The sequence below is a fragment of the Heloderma suspectum genome, chromosome 4 (assembly GCF_057233095.1).
Source record: "Heloderma suspectum isolate Gila_16-S chromosome 4, 16-S_ref, whole genome shotgun sequence".
Taxonomy (NCBI): Eukaryota; Metazoa; Chordata; class Lepidosauria; order Squamata; family Helodermatidae; genus Heloderma; species Heloderma suspectum.
The window spans coordinates 283,787,809-283,806,749 of NC_139461.1; the positions used below are offsets into that span (position 1 = coordinate 283,787,809).

General features: G+C 39.5%; 1 protein-coding gene across 16 annotated transcripts in view; it reads left to right on the plus strand.

Moving 5' to 3' along the window:
* The window catches only part of NCOA3 (nuclear receptor coactivator 3), a 129,162-nt gene that overhangs the window by 22,076 nt on the left and 88,145 nt on the right, over window positions 1–18,941 (plus strand). For 6 of the 16 annotated variants that reach the window (XM_084854054.1, XM_084854059.1, XM_084854053.1 and 3 more), the window contains exons 2-3: window positions 1,235–1,321; window positions 9,214–9,242. The gene's annotated coding sequence lies outside the window, so the exon portion shown is untranslated. Of the gene's footprint in view, window positions 1–1,234; window positions 1,322–8,334; window positions 8,502–9,213; window positions 9,243–18,941 lie in introns of those variants that run through there. The other 10 variants (XM_084854056.1, XM_084854055.1, XM_084854063.1 and 7 more) reach the window with 3 other exon arrangements.

Genomic DNA, 18,941 nt, shown 5'->3' on the forward strand with positions numbered 1-18,941 from the left:
TGACCCCTTTTCACCACCTCTCACTGTCAACGACTGTCAGATCAGCCTATATGCAGTCTCCTCTTGTCAATTATTTCTTATGTTTGATAGTGCAGTTCCTTCCCTTTGACATCTGAAACATGGAAGGCAGTGTGCACTTGCACAATGTGAAATGCCGACAACAGATAATAGCAATAATAAAAATAACAAAGACATTTCTGCAAATTCCTGGGGGCAAAAAATTAAAGACATATATATTCCCATTGTGCAAATGTCCCCTTTGTGCAAATGTTGGGTTTTGAATTTTTTTTAAAAAAGAGGGGTTGGGGAACGATGGACTGCCCCTCCGAAGTCCCGTTTAGGAATTGGTGGAGGGGCTGTCACTATGGCATGGGCAAGATTGCTCAGGAACAGTGGCAGGGTTTTTTTCTGTTCTTGCTGAGCAGCTCGCCGCTCATTTGCTGCAACCCACGATGGGCTGGCTCTCCTGGGTTTGGATGACATGCCAACCCATTGTGGGTTAAACAATCCCAAGAACAAACCATGGGTTGTCAGGGTGGCTTGTTGGCCAAAAATAAGCCACCCTGTGGGAAGTGATCCATATTCTGACAACACAACAACCCACCATGGCTTGTTTCACATAACACATGATGGGTTGTCGTGTCGTGTGAACCCAGTCATAAGGTGGTGCTCTTTGGGTGCAATCCTAAGTAGATAGGTCACCTTGGAGGTGACTGCCTATCCAAAGGAAGGCAGGAGAGGCATGGAGGGATCGTTCTCTCCCGCCTCTCCTGCCTTGCTCTTTTATACTAAACAGCCATTTTCGACTGTCTAGCGGCGGCGGGGGGGGGGCTGGCTGGAAGAGGAAGGTGCGATATGACACATAGGATGTGTTGTATGTGCAGCTCTGCTCTCCCTGCCCTGGAACGCCCCCCAGCCTGGCCCCTTTTCAGTTACTCCACGCTTGTCTTCCGAGCACGGAGGATGGGGCTTCTCCGTGCTGCCTCCGAGGCAGCGGGGACAAGGGGGGAGGTCGGATTTCCAGGAACTGACCTTGGAGCACGGGCTCTGAGATTGGTTCCTGGAATAGTGCATATCCTATGGCCCACTAGGCAGTGTCTAGCAGGCCATAGGATTGCTCGCTCTGCTGCTTAACTTTCCAAAGGGCTGGTAGAATGCTTAACTGGTATTGTCGCTATATTTAGGTTAAATGGAATAGATTCCTTTATGCTAATTGTTTTTGTTTTTGTTGCAGCATTCATGAACATTTGCAGAGACTGTTAAAAAGCTAATATTATTGTGAAAATCCTGAACTTACTTCATTTGCACATAGAACAAACAGGTATGATTTTTGACATTGAATTTGGATGGCGCAGTAAATGCTTATCGGCAATTTAAAAACTTTTAAAGCTACGTTTGTGTAATAGATCAACGGGAAAATAGGTTTAAGAAGTATATAATGCACATCCACACACAAATAATGTTGGTGTAGTATAGCAACTAACAGTGTGAGGTAAGCGAGTTTTTGAAACATGAGTTATTGTGTTAACTGAACCCAGCCATGCTAACAAACCATTGTTTGTTAACCATGAATAATGCACAGTTCACAACCCAACAACAAAACATGGGTTCTCTTCATGGGCTGTTCGTGGGTAAAAAGCCACCCCCACCATGCGCTGTGCTGAGTTCAGACAACACGGCAACCCATGCTGCATCAGGGATAATTATTCAAATCACGGGGGTGGGGAAAGAACCCAGGATGGGTTCTTTCACCCCCACAGTCATCGGAACTTGGTTAACAACTCACGGTTCAACGACAAACCACACTCAACCCTTGGTCTGAAACCAGCCATACTTTGCTGTTTCATTCAAATTTGAAAAATGATAGCCTGTGCTACCGATAGTTTCACCACAAACCAGGATCAAATAGTAGTTTGGCAATAAGTCTGAATAGGTCATTGAGTTTCTGCCCTCACGATATGTTTCCAAGTTATTGGATATATAGGCTGGGTTCACACAACACGATAACTCACATTCAAGGTTGACTGTGGATTGCCGTTGAACCATGGTTGGTTGTTGAAGCATTGGTTGTCATGTATGAACCCAGCCATGCTAATAAACCATGGTTTGTTAACCACAAACAACCCACAGTTCACAACCAAAGAACAAGTCATGAGTTCTCTTCATGGGCTGTTCATGATTAATAAACCATGGTTTGCTTTTGCGGCTGAGTTGTGATGTCTCAACAACTCACTGTTAAACAACAACCCACAGTTCAACAGCAACCTTGAGTGTGCGTCATTGTGTTGTGTGAATCCTGTCATATTCTCCTACAAAATGGGCAATAACCTGAAGTTACAATTAAGCTTTAGTTTACTTTAGAAAAAAAGGCAAGTACAAGGAGACATGATAGAGGTATACAAAATTAGCCATGGTGTGGAGAAAGTAGTTAGGGAGAAGTTTCTCTCTAATACTGGAACCCAGGGTCATCCGATGAAGTTGAATGGTGGAAGATTCAGGTCAGATAAAAGAAAATACTTCTTCACATAGTGCATAGTTAAACTCTGGAATTTGCTCTGATAAGACGTAGTGATAGCCGCTAACATGGATGGCTTTAAAAGGGGATTAGACAAATTCATGGAGGATATGGCCATCAGTGGCTGCTAGTCTTAATGGCTATGTATTACCCCCAGCATTGGAGGCAGTATGCCTCTGAATACCAGTTGCTGTATACCAGTAGCAGGAGGATGTGATTGCACTCACGTCCTCTTTGTGGGCTTCCCACAGGCATCTGGTTAGCCACTGTGTGAACAGAATTCTGGACTAGATAGGCCTTTGGTCTGATTCAGCATAGTTTTTCTTATGTTCAGTGTTCCTTGACATTTGTAGTACTTGTACTTGAGACATTTAGAAAATTAGGATGATTGTCCAACTAAACAAATATAATCAATTAAATATTTATAAATTTGCATATTTAAAAAACTAGAGCTCTGAAGAACCCTCCCAAAAGAGGCTTTCCCTCCTATGTGAGAGAGGGGAGGGGGGATGTCTCTTCTGAGGTGGTGCCTGTCACCTATGGTGGCTATTGTAAAGCGTTCTTTGAAATAATGCTAAAAAGCTGTTCTTCAATTAATTAAGTTAAAGTTTCACTTCTACTTTTAAAGGCATAAAAGTGCTTTTATGCTGGCACGTATGGCAACATAACATAATTATGGCAACTATGTTATCCAGCTACCTTTTCTCAGTCTAATGTCTTCAATTGTATTTTAAAAGGAGAGAATTTTAGGAACAATGGACTATTAAAAAAAACAAAACTGCTACCCACAACGTTTGCAATATATATTACAGCTTCAGCAGCGCTACAGAATAGCAATGGTATTATATCTAGCAACATGATGCACCAGGTTGGTGTGTGTTGCAAAGGATGAGCCACTTTTGTGATAGCGTTGCTATGGCAACTACCTTCCGAGAGCTGCCTCAAGGTCACTCATCAGCCATAGCCCAGAGTGCCTGGATTTTAAGCAAAATAGGAACGCCTAACAGTAACTGTGACTTGCTTCTTTATTCAGTCTTATACAGTTCTATTAAATATTCTAAGGAATATTAATAAATGCACAATATTTACATATCACTTGATTTTAAGTAACATTTTTGGTAAAATCTAACATGGTTACAAGGATAGACTCTCTAACAATTCCAGAAGTGTGTATGTGTGGTTTCAAAATCCTCAGTTTTTACAAAAGAACAAAAGAAGTGAGTAGTAACCAAGGTCAAGAAAACGTTGGCCTTTAACTTTTTATTTCTTACAATAGCTTCTTATACTGACATATTCCACTAAATAACATTACTTAAAACATAAATGGATATCCCAAAACTCAGTTGTAATACTTTAAATTACCATACTTAAATGATGCCAGTACAGACTGTTTAAATAAGCAGTTAACTTTCATTCATAATTTGGCTTCAGTTGAACTATTCTGTAGTTGTAGTGCTCAATTTATGACTGCCTCTTCCCCCCCCCCCCCCCACCAAAGCCTTCCTGGGCCTGAATCTTGTCATATTTTGGAGATAATCCACCACTTCTAAAGTTTGCCTTCAACAACCAATGTTGTTGAAGCCTGATTTTGTTGCCCTTATTTTGGTAGTTGATTTAAGCTGCTTTGAGGATCTTTTGGGGCCAGAATAAGTGGCGCATAGATTTGAAAAAAAGGCAAGAAATCATTATATACTAGCCTCACTGTGGTGTTACATATTTCCTACATTGGATTAATTTTGTATGCTGTGTCTTAACCGCTGGAATGGTGCACTTGAAACTCTACAGTACCAGTAGGGATCAGAAAAAACAGCTTTAAGGCTGGAAATCAAAATCAAAAAAGGAACAGCCACACCAATTGAATTTCCAACACGTTTTGACACTGCTCTTCTTTGGAAGAAGCAAAGGAGAGGGAATCCTCCAGAAGAATCTCTGAGAGTTTGTAATTCCCTTCATAAAGACCAGTGTCAAAACGTATTGGGAATTCAATTGATGCATCTGTTCCTTTTTGATTATGTGCTTGAAACTCCCAAAATAAAACAAACCTGTTTATACTGTATTAAGAAATTCACATTTTAAAACCGAAACTATCTATATTAAAATGCTACTACAGAATTGTTAATATAATTATGGGAGTAAAAGATACTGGCCTCAGCCAATATTGATGGCTTTGCTAAAAAGCCAGGTTTTAATTAATTGTCAGAACATCTACAAAGATGCGGCCAGATGTACTTCTGTTATCAAGCTGTTCTATAGGTGATTGATGTAGAATAGATATTAATAGTGAAGAGACATCTGTATACCTAGAACAATATAACTGATTGTAACAGTTAGCATCTTTAAGTGTATTAATAAATAAATATTGAAGAGGATATTCTAGATGCTACTATTGGTTCTTTAGCCTGTGGAGATGGGAGAGATTCTCCCTAGGAAAGCTGCTATAGTGGGCAGTTGTATTATTGCTTGTGACCTTGGACCCATGAGTAATAACAGGGAAATCAGCCCCAATGTTGAAGAAGGTGGTTGTATGCATTTTCATAATGCCTGTCTTCCCTTAATTATCTTGCATTTCTTCCTACACGGCCAATACAAATGATATTTTCTGAATTTTATGGGTTGTATCAATGGTGTCATTTTGCTGACAGAAGCAGTTCCATCAGTGAAACCAGAAGGGGTGTGTGTGTTTTCCGTCTTCCCCCTTCAGCCCACCATGCACCTTCAAAATCTGGTCTGGAGGGCTGGGAAATTCTGCAGAGCAGATTTTGTGTGGCATACAGGCTGCAGGGGAGAAGAGAGAGGGAGGAGGTCCTGTTGCACTAGTGGACTTCTGTTAGCGTGACATTGGATTTAACCCTATGTTTTGTTTTGGTTTTTAAAAAGACCTTGCTAGAAAAGATGGTTGGGTAGAGCACTGGTTCTCAAACCTTTGTTCCCATGGCCCGCTTGAAAATGGCTCGAAGTCTCGTCAAGCCAAAAGTTTTTTTGTTCTACAAATCAGAGGATGAACATAAATCATACTTGAATAACATTTTTTCCCTTCAATCCTGGCATTATAATCAAAACTAGTATTGTATTATGAAAAGCACAGGCCCTAGGTAATGCTGCAGAGAAGAGCCTCTTTAATTGGTACATTTTAAGGGAGAAATTAGTAGACTGCACCGTCACCATATTATGATCATTATGGTCCCTAGACCAGTATCTTGTTAGCCTGGCCTTGATTCGTGTTGTCAGAAAAATAAATCATCTGGCCTTGATTCCTGTTGTCAGAAAAATAAATCAAGAGCAGGACCCAAGTACAGATAATCTTTACTGTTCCACAACATTTCTATAGACCACCTAAATGGAGCTTGTGAACCACCAGCAGTCCACCAATCACTGTTTGAGAGCCTGTGGGCTAGAGAACTGGCAAACATCTAAAAATACTGGGTTAGGTCCTGATGTAGTCATACTTGGAGTTAGGTCCATTAAAAGCAATGGGCCTTAGTCATGATTTAAGTCCCCTTGATTTCAGTGGATCTGCTCTGAAAGTATGAGTAAGTCTGGATTGTACCCATTGTCTGGAGCCCAGGTACTTTGTTAAGTTATTTATAGAGCAGAAATAACACATTTTAAAATGGTATTATTTTTATTTATTAAAATAAAAATGTAATAAATTGCTGTAAGCTGCCTTGGGAGGACTTTTGCCCCCAAAGGCAGCTAAGAAATATTTTAAATTTATTTATTTTTTCATTTCATTTCTAGTAGCTGAAGCTCTTAGATGGTATTGAATTTTTAGATGGTATTGGGTTAAAATGCAGTTTATATGATTCAGTCATTTGTTCTGGATGCAGGAATTTAGGTATGTACTTGGAATTTTTCTATCTTAAGTAGCTTCCCCATTTATTTCAGTTGATGGGTAAATTTGCTCGTTCAGTTGAAACAAATACAGGATCCAGATGTATTCAGATCCATGCACATTTTTCTGGATTGGAGTGAATGGTTGAATCCTGGGTTTAGTTTCATTACTCCACAGGAGTCATGCACAGGAAGTTTGTAAGCTTGCAGCTAGTCTCGAGCCAGCAGTAGGTATTAGGAGCACTGCAGGAAACACTGGTATTTTCTGTAGCAAATGCATCAGCTGTGGGAGTAATATGGGTGTGTACACATCTCTTTTAATCATGTGCACACACCTAGGAGACCCCATTGGCCCAGTTTGTGCAGAGACTATACGCAAGTGTGTACTTGCATATTACTTCCATTTTTTACTCATTTGTTGTGGAAAACACAGTGTAACATCAGTGTTCACCAGTTTTAACATGCAGCACTACTATAAATTACATAACTTCTAGGCAAAATAGGGTCGGTATCTTGAATGTCACAGATGCCAATGCTGGGATTGGAGAGGGTTTTATATCATAACGTTTTCAAATCTTGTAAAAACAGCAGTTATTCAAGATGCTCTTTTACCCATTTTAATTGCTGTGGTGTGACTTGAGGGAAGGAGCTTTTTGCAGAACTAGATCCCTTGGATTTATAGGCTTCAGTGCCAGGTCTTCTGTGTCAATACTGTAGTTCTCGCTTCTCAATCCCTTGAGATTCAAAAATAGTCACAGTATTATTTCTCTAAGCAGTGTCTTTTCCTTAGTTGAAGCTGAAAACAAGTGATTAATTTTTTCTAGTTTGAATTACTACTTTGAAGTAATATCAGCATGATCAGTGACAAACCTCTGCCCACCTTCTGTCTGTTCTACAGTTGCACAAGGTGACAGAAGAAATACCTTCAAAATGTAGTAAGAGTTTCATATTATAACACTGATACAATGTTGGGGAAATCTTGTCAAACTGATTACTACAATTTCAGGCAATTTGTAATCCCTCTGTATGGTCATATCTTTCTGTATATTAATGTGAATATTATAAGTTGAAATTTTGAACAAGTTCATAGGGCAGCCCTTGATTATAAACTGTTAATAATTATAATGTATATTCTGTATCAAATTACTTCATTTAAAATATATTTCATACAAAATTCTAGCAAGAATTGTTTAAATTTCCAGTTTTCCTTTCATGGAATGTGACACAGCCTTTAGTGTAACTGTGTTGCCTTTATTTTATCCACAATTTAGTGCTTCAGTTTCCTAGGGTAACTATGTTGTATAGTTGCAAACTGGATCAATGTTGCTGTTTAAGAGTGTATACATATTTTACATTGCAGCTGTGGGCTAATTCAAATGTTGAGCTACCGAGGTTGTACAGTCTTCTCCATTTTTTGCATTATCTGTCTTAGATGGAAAACACATTTAGATCACTCCAATATAATATTCCACATCAAATCCTATCATCTGAGAACATTTCTTACCTATTTTCTCTCTTAAGATGGTAGATTTTAATGTGGAACATGTTTTCATCTGAGTCTGCTGTCACAGAGCAATCCTAACTGTAAACTTATCGAGCAGCGTAGCAATGGCATAATGGGTACCAATCTGGGAGTGGAGAAATAATACAAAAATGTCAGATAAACAATGTCAGACACACCCACAGGTTCCATAGAAACACTGCCATAGCCAACCAAACTAGAACTGTGCCAGCAACTGTGGCCATATACCATGGGGAACACAGTGAGCTCATGATGGGCGATTAATAAATTTGATAATAAATAAATAAAAATAAATGATGATCTGGGCATGCCACCTGCATAACAATACACACACTGGAGCACCTGCATTCTGCCAGTGCGTTGGCTCCCGCCATAGGGTATGGGGTTGGAAAGCAAAAGATAGGCGTTTCAGCCCCAGCAGGGGGAAGGAGACAGCATGCTCTCACAAACCTTTTTGTTTGCTTAGGAAAAAAAAATGCAAACAGCAATGTGAGATAAAATAGAGGGAGCTCCCAGCACTTGAAACCCACTGCAATCACTCCAGAGCTGCTCTCAGAGTATTCAGCCACAGGACCCAGTCATAGATGCCAGGGGCAAAGTCGCCACAGAAGGAATCTTGGTCTGGTCGAACAGGTTGGTTCCCAACCTTTTTGGGCTCGTGGGCATATTTGGAATTTTGAGAAAGTGCTGTGAATGCTCTTATAGGATTCCTACCAAGAGGGGATGTGCCCATTCACAAAATGGCTGCCATGGTGGATATGGCCTGTCACAAAACACCCATTTTAAAAAAATGTTCCCCTCCCATTGAGTCTTGCTGTTGCTGTGGTTGTGGCTGTGAAATGAAGGGGTTTAGGATCTTGCATACGTTTGCTCCTCCCACATTCCCACCCTGTTTTCTCCTGCTCTGCTGACATATTGTCGCTGTAAGAATGGTTCTTCTGGTAGAGTTTTCTGCCAGTGAACTGGGGAGTTCTGCTGACATAAATGTCAAGCCGGTGCACAGTCTTAAGATCTGCCATTATAGCGGGGCTTCCACCACTTTGTAAAACCTCTCAGTTATAGAGGCTCTTGAGCATAGGGTTCCTGTCAAACAAGTAACTCCTCTTGAAGTGGTACATGTGAGTTCTTCAGCAACTGTTCAAATTTACTCCTTGAGGCTAGGTAAATTAAGGCTACAGAGTCACTGAAATTTTGCGGGCTGCAGAATTATGATTTAGTTCATTAGATCTCCCATTCAAGTTTAAGGATTAGTTATTTCCATGATTGTGGCAAATATATTCATCTACTTTTTTTCTCAGTATGAATGTTTTAGTCTTCTTCCTAACTACCGTCTTCTAATTTGCAGCATGAGTCCTGAGAAGAATACATTTCCAAGTAAGTTTTATTTTTTTTTATTATATTATTATTATTATTATTGCACCACTTAAAACCCATAGGTGATTTACATATACCAATATTAAAATCATAGCTCAAAATACACTTTAAAACAATTTCAGCTATAAATAATAAAAACAATAGAAAAACAATAGAAAAACAATAAAATGGAACAGCATAAGGATTAATTATGATTAATTACAAGCCAGAGAAAGCTTGCTTAAAGTGTATTTTCAGGAGGCGTTTAAAACACACCACATTCTCTGCCTCCCAAACTGCATGGGGGAGGGTGTTCAAGAGGGAGAACACCACTGCTGAGAAGGCCTTTCAGGATCTTATGTTAGACATTCTGTTGGTCATGGAATGACCAACAAGGCCTTCTCCGAAGATCTTAAAGGTCGGGTGGGTATATACAGGCAGTCTGCTAGGTATCGTGGTCCTGAGTTGTTTAGAGATTTGTATGTCAACAACATAGCCTTGAACATGTCTCGGTAGCTAACAGGCACATAATGAAGTTAGAGCACACTTAATGACAGACAGAGCAATCCTAGGTGTGGTGGGTGGTGCGGAGAGTGAAATGGCAGATGATCTGCCATTTCTAAAGCCCTCCTGGCTCATGCCAGACAGGACAGGCATGGGTGGTTGAGGGTGTTTCTCTCTCTCTCTCTCTTTTTCTTTTCTGATAGATTTAATTGTCTTTCCAGTAGGGGAAATACTTGTACCATCTCCATGCTGGTGTAGGTGAGGGGTCTTACCTGGAGTTTCTCAGGGGAGTGAAGCGGGCTTGAATCCAGGGGATCTAAGTCAGATTCCACCCCATTTCCACCCCACTTCTGGAACACCCTGGTTTGGAGCCTACTGCCCCCAGAAACACTGGCAGTAGATGTATGCCTGTGGAGCTTTTTGTTGGTGTGCTGGCAGAGGGGCTCATCTGCCTACCCTAATCCCCTTCAACCAGCAGATCTGGGTTTACAATTGTGCTCCGAGTCCCAAACAAAGTCAGTTTAAGCAAAGGAAATCCTATTCGATATTTATTTTATTTAATTTCTATACTGCCCATTAACTGAAGCTCTCTGGGCAGTTCACAAAGATATCACAAAGATAAAAAGCTCTTAAAGCTCTTGAATATTCCTGTTGCACTATACTTCATTTTCCCAGCTTTTTTTCTTATCTGATGTGTGATTATTACACATTATCCATTCACAAGGCAAAGAAATATTTTTAAAATACAGCCATGTGGTGATTTACAGCACATTTTCAACTCGATTTTGGCTGCAATCCTATGCTCACTTATCTGAGAGTAAGCATCATTGAACACAGTGGGTCTTACTTTTGAGTAAACATGCATAAAATTGCATTGTTAATCTGTCACCAGAAAACATTGCAGTTACGAGTTTTCAAGGGCAATGATTCCCAAATAAGGGTGAAGACTGGTTGGTGAGTCATAAGGGGTTTGCCGAGTCCTTGTCAAGAAGTTTGGTGTTTAGGTTTCCATTGCAAATATAGCTTTTGGAAATATATGCTAAAATCCCTTAATGTTACGAGGACTAAGCAATAGACAGCTGCCAGAACAGGGACTCACTGGGAAGAATGTAGAGCAGGACTTAGATAAGATGACCATCTCCTGTTCCTCTCAGACCTATACTTGAATTATTTTAATAGTGTTTCGCTATACGGGGTCACGAAGAGTCGGACACGATTTAACAACTGAATAACAACAAAATATAAGTGGTATTAAACATAGTTGTCATTATATGAAAGTACTGATATAAATAGTTCATGATAAAATTAAATGGAAGTGAGATTAACGGGAAAATGAGCGCTTTTGTGGGATTTTTTTTATCAGAGAGAAACGTGATGAATAACTATTTTAGAATTTAAATTGGAGAAATTTGTTGTAGAATCAACAAATCATTTGTATGGACTTAAAACAGCAGAGAAAATGGGGTAGGGTGGGGGAAAGCTTTTTTCTGTTTTTTCCTCCACCACTGTTCATAAAAATGAACAAAATTTATCATTCATTAGGTCAGGGCTCCCTAGCCTTTTAGGACTTGAGAGTGAATTTGGAAATTTGAGATACTGCTGTGGGCACCACCACAAAATGCCTAATCAGTGGATCGCTGGTTTGGCAACTATCTTTCATGTCTATGGATCTTAGGCTGCGTCTTATTCAGCAAAAAACTTTGCTTTGTGTCTATTGGACACCACAATGTCTCTTTAATAAGGGATTGCCTAATTCAGCTAATTGTTGGCAGTGCAGTACACTAATGCTTCTTTTAAACGTATGTTCTGGCAATGTCCAGTAGTTGCTTCTTTTGAGGGGAAGTTATTACACAGAAGATTTTTGTACTGGAACAGTCTTTAATATTCGCTGATGTACCCGTTCTTTTAAATTATTTACTGGCTTCATGGAAATCAACAAATGCTTGGCATAAATGGATCCTCTGCATCCTTTGGACAGCTGAAAGATTCATATTACAACACTGGAAGGATAAACACTCACCTCCTACAATGCAATGGACTGAGGACCTTACAACACTTTAAATATTTGAAAGGGTAGCATATAGACATCACCTTCAAATGGAGGCTTATTTAGATATTTGGTCTGAATATGTTGCAGACCGTGTATAATTGGTAGACAGTTGAATGCATTTCATACAAATCCATGTGTGTATATTTAAAAAATGGAAAAAAAAATTTAAAAATTGGGAGGTGCCTGCAGGCGCAGCGTAGGGCGCCCTTGCATTAGGTCATTGTACAACGTTAACTAGTGATTATCAAACAAGGAAACAACTAGATCTGCAAGAAATCCTACCAAACACATGTGGCATTTGATTGGGAAAGGATGTTTGTAAGTTATTTTATCTTCAGCAGTCATTTCCCCTTTGTGCTCTTGAAAATTTCTATGATAGCACATTTATTCTGGACATTTCTAGAAGTAATAAAAGCAGTAGTGCTCAAGTTTATCATATACCTTTCTTGTTAATGGTAATGGTAAAAGACTAAAATGGGAAACAAAATGCTTAACAAGTATACAGAGTCCCGCACGTCCACATCGCAAAATATTATGCCATTGTTTCAGGGAAATGTTTGTGGAGACAACAAAATCAAAGAGGGAAACAAAAGTGTTTCCCTCTTTGATTTTCTTGTCCCATCCCCCTAAAGACATTTTCCTGAAACAGTGGCATAATACTTTGTGATGTGGAAGTGCAAGACTCTGTATGCTTGTTTAACATGCATTTGTTCAGACAGTAGATTTTAGGAAATTTCCTAGTTACCCATTCCTTACGTGCAGACTGTATTTATGATTTATTTTCTTGTGATTAAGTAAATACTGTTCTAATAATAAAATGATACCACCTATTTACTGTTACTACAGGTTATATAAGACCCCCGATATTGGTCCAGCCCGTTGTTAAAGGTGTAGCACTTCCCTTTGGAGAGAAAAAGAACCCATTAAGCATTTATACCTTATAATGGGATGTGTTTAAACAAATAGCTTCCAGACTGATTTGCTGGCTTCTGAGAAGATTATAGTATTTAATGTTGCTATTTAGTGAACAGCTCTATACAGAGAGAATCTAAATTCGTCACTCTAATTTGAGCAAACCGGGTAGAGTTGAATTTTAAGTTGTATCTTTTGAAAGTTGTATATCTTGGTCATGTTATGGTTGTTGTTGTTCGGTCGTTAAGTCGTGACCGACTCTTAGTGACCCCAAGGACCATAGCATGCCAGGCCTTCCTGTCCTCCGCTCTCTCCCGGAGTGTGCTCAAGTTCATATTCATCGCATCGGTGACGCTATCTAGCCATCTCATCCTCTGCCGCCCCCTTCTCCTTTTGCCTTCGATCTTTCCCAGCATCAGGGTCTTTTCCAATGAGTTTTCTCTTCGCATTAGGTGGCCAAAATATTGGAGCTTCAGCTTCAGTGTCTGTCCTTCCAATGAGCAGTCAGGGTTGATTTCCCTTAGGATTGACTGATTTGACCTCCTTGCAGTCCAGGGGACTCGTAAGAGTCTTCTCCAGCACCACAGTTCAAAAGCATCAATTCTTTGGCACGCAGCCTTCCTTATAGTCCAGTTCTCACAGCCATACGTTGCTACTGGGAAAACCATAGTTTTGATTATACGAATCTTTGTTGGCAAGGTGATGTCTCTGCTTCTTACTACGCTGTCTAGGTTTGCCGTAGCTTTCCTCCCAAGGAGCAAGCGTCTTTTAATTTCATGGCTACAGTCACCGTCTGCAGTGATCTTGGAGCCCAAGAAAATAAAATCTGTCACTGCTTCCATTTCTTCCCCTTCTATATGCTGGGAAGTGATGGGGCCAGATGCCATGATCTTTGTTTTTTTAATGTTAAGTTTCAAACCAGCTTTTGCACTCTCCACTTTCACCCTCAGCAAGAGGCTCTTGAGATCCTCTTCGCTTTCTGCCATAAGGGCGGTATCGTCTGTGTATCGGAGGTTGTTGATAATTCTCCCGGCAATCTTCATTCCGACCTGTCATGTTATGGTATTTGGTACATAATCATTGCTTTACATTAACAACTTAGAAAATGATTGTAACAATTCCATTAATATACCCAAAGGGGAAAATCCAAAAGGTTCAGTTATTGTTGCATGGAAGTACAGTTCAACGAATTGAATATAGTTTTGGGTTTTTGCTTTAAATTACTGTTTACACTTTGTGACCTGTAAACACTTCTTCAGAGTTTGAGAGACATCCTGCTGTCTTCTGTACTCCTGATGTTTGAAATAGTACATAAATGTTAGCTTGCTTGGCTAGAACATAATATTGGGCTATGTTGACAGATTTTAATGGGTTAATGCCCAAAGTGCAAAGCTGCCAAAACATGCTTGTTGAACCTGTTGAAGGATTTAAACATTCTTACTTAGACTGGGCGTGATCAGTGTTTTAAAAATATTTTTAATGTAAAGTACAGCTAATTGTTCTATATGAATTACTTTAAAATCTGCATGAAAGCTCAGAGCAAATTCTGTAGCATTGAGGATGAATGGAATTCAAACAGATAACATTATAGGATTATAGTGCAATCCTATACATGTATATTCAGTAAGTTCCATTGAGTTCAATAGGGCTTACTCCCAGGTTAGTGGGTACTGGATTGCAGCCTTAACTAGCTCTGTTTTAAAAGTATCCTTGCCAGCCCCATGGTTTCTGTGTTCAGGACAAAGCTATCATGGCCCTCAGATTTCTGTGTTTTTTTTAAAGTGTTTATTTGTGTGCATTACAGAGGACCTTTAGAGTTTTTTTTGGTTCTCCTCATCTGTCTAGATATCAGGAAGGGTTTATATTCTACACTGCTGAACGTCTGTTGGTAATAACAACTGCCAACGCCCATTCCCATCCCCCAGCCTTAAAGTGCAGAGAAACCTAGTTTGCTTGCAGCTGCAGTGCTAGACATCTTTCAGGAAATGACCTTGACTTGTATTAATCAAATTCAGAACACACAGAAAAGCTGCTTGGTAACATGCTGACTTGATATAAAATGTTAGAGGATCCTTTTTCTTTTAAAATGAGGCCATGTGAAAAAAAAAGAGGATTTCTAATATCTCCATTTAAAAGACTTTTCAGTAAACTGTAAAGACTACATAGCAGTTAACTGTGGTGAAAGTGTTCAAAATACAAAGCTTGACTTAAAATTATTCACTGTCACCTTTTTAAAAAAGATATCCAAGTTCTAAGAATCTATTAGCTCCAACTTGCATTTAAACACAGCATAGTGTTTAACCAATAGCCAATCTATATATACTCCATTTGAAACTAAGGCCCATATTGCATGCTAAGGACCAATGCATCTGAGCAAGCAGTCACCTGGAGGCTCCCTAGAATTTTTGCTCCATGTGGGAAACTATTAATATGTAGCACCTTCTCAACAAGGATCTTTACACCATGCTATTAAGTGTCTTTCATAACACCCTCCCATTGCTAGAATATGAATTGAGGCAGCACATGAAAGATTGTACAGTTTTTTGATAGTGTGTCTTCCTGCAGTACTAACATGTCATTTGTGCTGTGACTGAGTTTTGTTATGTCTTTGTAGGAATCTACTTGTTGCCATACATAATTTTATTTGGAAATATGTCCAAGTCATATGGCACCCCGGCTCTGGAATGAGCTCCCTAGTGAGGTTCGCCTGGCGCCTACATTGTACTCCTTTCGGCGCCAGGTGAAGACCTTTTTATTTTCCCAGGCATTTTAGCTTTCTAAATTTTTATCTTTGCTGTTTTAAATCTGTATTTTAAACTCCTGTACTGCTGCTAGGTTTTATTGTGGTTGTATTGTTATATTGTGGTTTTAATGTTCTATATATTTTAAATTGTTTTATTGTGTGTTGTTTGGTTTTAGTTTTTGTGAACCGCTCAGAGAGCTTCGGCTATTGGGCGGTATAGAAATGAAATAAATAAATAAATAAATAAATAATATGTCTCAACAAGCATAAGACACTGCTGTAAAGCAAAGAGAAACATACTAAGGTTGTAAGGGAAGATTGAAAACTTCTTGAAACTTCCTCATCTTTTGTACATCCACTTCATCTTTTGTAATATCCATTCAATCTGTGGTGCCCAACAGTATACATTGTGTATGTGGGAAAGTTAGATTTAAGCAAAGCATAAAATAATCTTCATTAGTTTTAGGCAACAGTTTAAAAGCTAAGATGTTATTGCTTCTCATTTGTTGAAAGTCATGCTACCCTTCTTTGCTTACTACAAATATGCTCAAACTGAAACATGTTTCAGGGGCTTATTTTAGAGGGTCCCTCATTTTAGCATTTTTGCCCTTGTCATGTTGTTCCATTCTGCTTTTGGGACTCCATTCTCATTAAAAAATAATAATATTGGCAATGGATTTTGTTTGGCTTCAGGACTCACACTGTTATTAGTGTAATATAAGTGGGACCACAACAAAATATTGCAATATGGAGTGCTCCGCTTCAGGATATTCCATTCCCTCTATTCCCCCCCACCCTTCAATAGTCAATCAGCATTCTTTTCCCACTGAGCACCTTTAGTTCTCACTGGGCTATTTTGAGGTTTCTCCCTTAGTTCTTCCTAATTTTTTTTGTACTTCTGCAAATCTTAGGGTTCCTCCAAGGCTGCTGATGGCTTGTGGGTGGATGGTGCCATTTTGACTATATAACAACTGCAAATCGGTGCTAATAGTTCTTAAATCTTGGATATCTTTTGATTTGTAGTATCCAGAACTGAGCTGACTACAGCTCAGTTTTGGATACTACAAATCAAACAAACAAAAAAGCTGTTTTCTCTCAGTGTTGTTGACATTGCCAAGACTGTCCCTCTTTTAGTAGCTTGTTAAATCTTTTTTTTTTTTCTACATATTCAGGGTATCATGACATCCTACCATTTTTTTCTTATGTTTCTGCCAGAATATCACCCTTATGGCAAATATCCAGAAAAGGCCTTTGAATATTTAGAAAGTTTGGCCATGTGTAACAGACTCCCATCCATTCTAGCACAAATAACGTTTTCATTTTGACAGTGATTTTGTCAGGGAAAAATCTTGGAGCCATCCACATGGTTTACCAGATTCTGTGAAAACCAGGGCAAGCAACTCTGTGTGTTTTCCCTTTCTTCCTGAAGCTTTTAGGTTTGGTCACACTTAGTTTGTACTGTTAATGTATACCTGGCCCTTCTGCTTTTGAGAGAGAGACAATAAAATGGATATGAACAACAGAAGGTTCTTAGGCCCACTACAATCGTTGTCTGGGGTTTGCAGGCACTGTTCTCCTTTGGTTCCAGTTGTACCTGGATAGCCATTCCCACTAGGTAGGAAAACCATTGGTCAGCCCCACTGTGGTGGAGCTATGGTGTTGCGCAGTGCTATATGTTGTCCCCATATTATTGAGTGAGGTCATCTGGGGATAAGGTGTCATTTCTTTTGGTTTTCATCTGATTCAGGTGAGATAAGTGGAAGTGCTGAATTAGGGTTTGGGATAAGTACTGGACTGGATGAGGTCCAATAAACTGAAGCTCAACCCAGAAAAGACTGAGGTTCTGCTGCTGTGTTGTTTGTCTCGTGGTCAACCTGTTCTGGGGCAGACTCCCCCTGAGATCAAGTTAACAACTTGGGGTGCTCTTAGGGCTGGATCTGTCTTTAGATACATACCTTCTACTGAGTACAGCTGCTACCCAAGCTGCAACCCCCACCCCCACCCCAAGGCAGATATGGTCTAGCCACCGTTGTTCATGTTGTGGTAACCACCAGATCAGATAACTGCAATATGTTGTATGTGGGGCTGCCTTTGAACATTACTTGGGAAAACTCAGTTGGTCCATAACACTGCTACTAGACCTTTGAGTATGAACAGTGTACATCAGACCAGTCCTTAAACAACTTCACTGACTACCAGTGTTCTGAGCCCAATGCAAAGTGCTGATGCTGGCTTTTAATGCCCTCTACAATTTGGGACCTGGGATTATATGCAAACCTAGATGTCTGCGTGATCCTGTATGAATTACGTGATATGTGAATTAATCTTGGGCTTGGATTAAAGTTCAGATCCCTTTTCTGAAACGTACTTGAGTGGCTTTTATTATCTTTCTACTCAATCCGCATCTCATACTGGGCAGGTCCTTAGAATTGTAGAACTAGTTCCATGAGCCCAAGGAGGACTTAGACTTGATTTTCTCAACAGCAGCTCCTTCTGCAAATTACTTTGAAACTAAGGGATGTTTTGTGATATGGTATGATAGTCAAGTGTTTTTTAAGTCAAAATTTCACTGGGCTAGTACAGGTCCCTTGTTTTGAGCCAAAGTAGACATGTGAATCTCAGCCAGGTTGTTTTGAGGTTAAATGAGTTAAGGGGTTGTCATCAAACTGTAATATCAAGATATATTAATATTTTCTTGAATCGTCATGTCTATTCATAAAAACAATTATGTGTTGTGTGCTACAGGACCAGACCCAAAGTATTGTATTCGCCCAAGTATTTTGTTAGTTGAGAGAGATTCATTTCAAAAAAATCTTACAAATGAGCGCTAATGTTGTAGAGAATTGGACACATGAATAAAGTGGCCACTTATCCATCACCCAAAAAAGAGGACAAAAGAGGACACAGATTTGCATAAAATTTGCATATGCTCATTTATGTACAGAATACATATTTAGCAATAATTATTGTAATTTAAATATAAATACAGTACATCTCGCCATAGTAGGGGAGACTGTGATAGGTGATCTGTGTGCCTGCTTGGTCTGCTGCTCAAGATGTGAACTGTTGATGGTCAACATCAAGGACCCTGCTTGTCCTTCTGATAGTTCTTTAATCTTTAAACAGGATTTGGACTGGACAGCCCTTCAAAAAAAGTATGCCTTCAAATAGAGGACTGTCCTCTGGAAGGTAGGACACATGGCTACTCTAGGTGTGGAAGGGGAAAGTGCAAGGGCCATACTCTCATCCAGGAAGAGATCAGTGGATCTATATCCCTGGTTGATTATACAAGTCCTTTACCTGCCACTTATTTATGGGTAAGGTGGTAGTAGCAAATGTGAATTTTACCAATTACATCCAAACCCCTGATGATGGAGGTGTAGTAAGGAGCTTGGACACTGCGCTGGTCAGTAAGCACATACATTGTAACTATTCCTTGAGACCTAGAGGAGTGATTCTAATGAGAACCGAAGAGACTAAAAGATGAAGTTCTGCCCTCTGTCTGTGTTTC